Genomic DNA, 4,761 nt, shown 5'->3' on the forward strand with positions numbered 1-4,761 from the left:
AACCGGATAATTTCGACGAGCCTAGCACCAGTGGTACGAAAGACATTCCTCAGGAGGATGAAAGTTCGGCAAAAGAAGACGTTCCCTCTACTCCCTCAACTCAAAGTGAAACTCCTTCAGACATTCCCTCTACTCCCTCGGCTCAAAGTAAAACTCCTTCAGTTCAAAAGGAACCAGCCAAGGAGAAACTGAAAACGAAAGCTAATGTTCATCATCAACCAAAGCAGATGAGGAATAAGAAGAGAGAAAGGAACCAAAGATACAGGAAGAATCTCTCTGAAAGGAGACAATTCTGGCAATCCCAGAATGCATACTTCTCACATCAAGATAAGAATCTGAAGTATGAAAACAATCCTGTTGGAAAGCCTGAGAGTCACAATAACCGAAAGCCAAGGTTCGGTTCACAAGAAAACACCAACCGAAAGCAAACGTTCGGTTCCGAGAAAGACTTCAACCGAAAGCCAAGGTTCGGTTCACAAGACGATTCCAACCGAAAGCAAAGGTTCGGTTCTGAAGTCAAAAGAGATCAAAACTCTAAGGTCAGTCCTTCCAATGATCAAAAGCAAAAGGATCACCTAGAGTCTGCAGCCAAGAAGTCCTCTCCATCTAAACCCACTTCTTCTACTTCTTCTAATTCTTCTACCAATTCATCTCCATCTCGCTCTAAAGCTGATTCTGTTCATTCTCAAAAATCTCATCCATCAGCTGAACAAAAGGGCAAACAGAAGGTCAATGAATCCAAACCAGAGTCCAAACCGAACGCACCCAATCCTAATAAGATAAAAGTATTTAGCATTAAAAAGAAAGATGAAACAACACTAATAAAACGAACATATCTAGTTGACATCTCTCTTACTATTCCTGTTCCCATGAAAAGCTCACGTGGACCCAAGAAACTTTGGGTTCCTAAATCTGCTTAATTTTTGCATGTTATAAGTGACGAACAGTTCGACGAAGAATGGTACATCGATAGTGGCTGCTCACGTCACATGACAGGGAGGAAAGAGGAGCTCAGGGAATATAGATCTCTTGCAAATGGTGGCAATGTCAAGTTTGGAAATAATTCTTTCGGCACCATAAAGGGATACGGGATGATAACAAATGGTGACTTTACTATAAGGAAGGTGGATTATGTGGAAGGACTCCAGCACAACCTCATCAGTGTATCTCAGCTTGTTGGAGGTACAGGTCTTAAAGTCTCATTCGATGATGAAGGTTCAGAAATTATTGAGAAAAAGACAAAGAAGGTAATTCTCAAGTCGGAGCGAAAGGGTGAAATGTTTCCTCTAAATCTGAAACCCATTAAAGGAAACCCAGCTATATGCCTGTTGTCAAAAGCTCAATCTGACGAAAGCTGGTTGTGGCACCGAAGACTCTCTCATCTCAACTTTAAAGATATCAACCGACTTGTCACTGGAGGTCATGTTAGGGGTCTTCCATTTCTCAAGTTCGACAGAGATCATTTGTGTGCTGCATGCGAAATGGGAAAGCAGAGTCGTCAAAGTCACCCATCTGTAATTAACACAAAAGTTGTTGAACCACTCGAATTACTTCATATCGATTTGTGTGGTCCTTCATCTATCGAAAGCATAGGCAGTAGCAAGTACATTCTTGTTATTATTGATGACTTTTCAAGATTTACATGGGTGTTCTTTCTAAAGCTCAAATCTGAAGCGACTCAAAAGCTGAAATTGTTCATTAAGCAGATTGAAGTACAACTCAAGAAGGTTGTTCGCAACATCAGGAGCGACAATGGTCTTGAATTCAAGAACAGGGAGTTTGAAGAGTTTCTTGCAGAAAAGGGAATTAGTCACAACTTCTCAGCTCCCTACACACCACAGCAGAACGGAATTGTCGAAAGACGAAACCGATCTCTGTGTGAAGCTGCCCGAACTATGCTAAGTTTCGCTTCCTTACCTCTTTATTTTTGGGCTGATGCTATTTCTGCTGCTTGTTTTACACAGAACAGGTCTTATCTCAACAAACGATTCACGCTCACACCATACGAGATTCTCAATAACAGAAAGCCTAATGTGAAATTTTTCCACGTGTTCGGCTCACGGTGTTTCATCTTTAATTCTAAAGAACACCGCAACAAGTTCGATGTCAAAGCCGACGAGGGAATCTTTCTGGGTTACTCGCTCACATCCAAGGCGTACAGGGTCCTAAACAAGCGTTCGAGAAAAATTGAAGAGACAGACTATGTGACCTTTGACGATAGCTATGTCAAAAAGCTACAGGCCAAAGAAGATACCGCTGGGGAAATCTTTCCTCAAACTGGCCAAGTCACAGTCTCGATCGCTAACATATACGATAAATTTCTGGAACTCTTTGACGAACCAGAGAAAGCTTCTCTCTCAGAAGCAGGTGCAGCAGATAACAAGGTTGATCACATGAAGCGGATTGTCGAAGATGCTGCAAGGAGAATGCATGAAGGAGGATCGACTACTGATGACCCTCCATCTAACAATGCTTCAGTCGAGGGGGAGCCAAGCTCACATGTCGAGGGGGAGCCAAGTTCTACAACTGCAACTGAAGGTGCTTTTCCAACCGAAGGTGCTTTTCCAACCGAAGGTGCTTCTCAAAACGAAGGCGCTTCAACGCCTGAAAGTCCAGCACCACAAGAAACCTCTGAACCTCAAGTTACTCAAAGCTCATCAATTGAGGGGGAGCATGATGATATGACGCTTGATTACGATAGCCAATCTGAGCCAGAAGAAATGATCAATGCTGAACTAGACCCTACCTTTGATCCAAATTACCCTCCTCTTACCAAATGGACCAGAGATCATCCTATCTCTCAAGTAGTTGGTGATGTATCTGAAAAAGTTCTGACCCGATCACAACTGAAGGCAAAACAGACATCCTTATTTTCAAAGGTTGAGTTTTGTATGTTTAACTCATTCGTATCAAAAGTTGAACCGAAGACAGTTAACACTGCCCTCGATCACTTTGATTGGGTTCAAGCAATGCAAGACGAACTGAACGAATTTGAAAGGAACAAAGTCTGGCGCCTCATTCCAACTCCACCAGATGCTTCGGTTGTTGGTCTCAAATGGGTCTTCAGGAACAAAATGGACAAGGAAGGGAATGTAATAAGGAACAAGGCTCGTCTGGTTGTAAAGGGATATTGTCAGGAGGAAGGGATAGATTATGAAGAAACTTTCGCTCCAGTAGCTAGGCTAGAATCTGTTAGAATATTTCTGGCTTATGCTGCTCACAAAAACTTTGAAGTTTTCCAAATGGACGTCAAGTGTGCATTTCTCAATGGAGAACTCGAAGAAACTGTGTATGTGGAGCAACCTCCTGGGTTCGTGAACGAAAAGTATCCAAACCATTGCTATATTCTGGATAAAGCTGTGTACGGCCTCAAACAAGCTCCGAGAGCCTGGTATGAAACGCTAACTAAATTTTTAAAGATGTCTAAATTCAAACAAGGTTCGGTTGACCCAACCTTCTTTCGCAAAAAGGAAGGTAACCACCTTATGATAGTTCAGATTTATGTCGATGACATCATCTTTGGCTCTACGAATCCCAGCCTAACAGTTGAATTCAGAAAGCTGATGGAGACTAAGCTTGAAATGAGCTCAATGGGTCCTATTAACTTTTTCCTTGGTTTAAATATAAGACAGGGACCCGAAGGCATCTTTATCAATCAGGAAGCTTACACGAAGACTCTCCTAGCAAAGTTTGGCATGATGGGAGACTCCAAAGTCAAAGTCCCAATGGCATTCGGCACCAAGCTAACTCCATCTCTTGACAAACCGGCTGTTGATATCACGCTCTATTGTCAAATGATTGGCTCACTAATGTATCTAACTACTAGCAGGCCTGACATCATGTTTTCTGTGTGTTATTGTGCTCGATTTCAGGCAAACCCACGCGAACCTCACATGCTTGCAGTAAAGAACATCCTACACTATCTCAAGCGAACCACCTCCTTAGGTCTATGGTATCCTTCCAACTCAGGCTTCTTCGTTCAAGCCTATTCTGATGCTGACCTTGGAGGATGTGGACTCGACAGAAAAAGCACAACTGATGGCTGTCAATTCCTTGACGGGAAGTTAGTCAGCTGGCAATCCAAGAAACAAACGTGTGTGTTGTTGTCTACTGCCGAAGCGGAATACATTGCCGCTGCATCCTGCACATCACAAGTGATTTGGATCCAGAGTCAACTTCGAGACTATGGACTCAATATGAAGAAGATCCCACTATATTGTGACTCTGAAAGTGCAATTAGGATCTATCATAACCCAGTGCAACACTCTAAAACCAAACACATAGCACTGAGGTATCACTTCATCAAAGATCACGTGGAAGATGGAAACGTCGAAGTTCACTTCGTAAGAACCACTGATCAACTGGCTGACGTCTTTACCAAACCTCTTCCTGAAGCATCATTCAACAGAATATTGCAAGGGCTAGGTATGATGGAATCAGAGTCGGTACCTCACACTACCTCTCAACATCAAATGTAAGAAGCGAAACCAACCGAACGTTCGGGTTTGGTTAAACCATCTGACTCGCTCATTACTTCAAAGGTAGTCTTTCTCTGTTGTATATTACTTGTAAAAAATTGTTTTTCTTTGTGTTAAAAGTATTTTCCAATTGCATGTCTAAATTCCCTGGTTTCTTAAAATTTTCCAAAACCGAAACCTACCGAAGGTTCGGGTTCGGTTTTTCAAAATTTTGTTGAACCGAAACCAACCGAAGGTTCGGGTTCGGTTTTTCAAAATTTTATGGAACCGAAACCAACCGAAC

The sequence above is a fragment of the Lactuca sativa genome, chromosome 1 (assembly GCF_002870075.4).
Source record: "Lactuca sativa cultivar Salinas chromosome 1, Lsat_Salinas_v11, whole genome shotgun sequence".
NCBI lineage: Eukaryota > Viridiplantae > Streptophyta > Magnoliopsida > Asterales > Asteraceae > Lactuca > Lactuca sativa.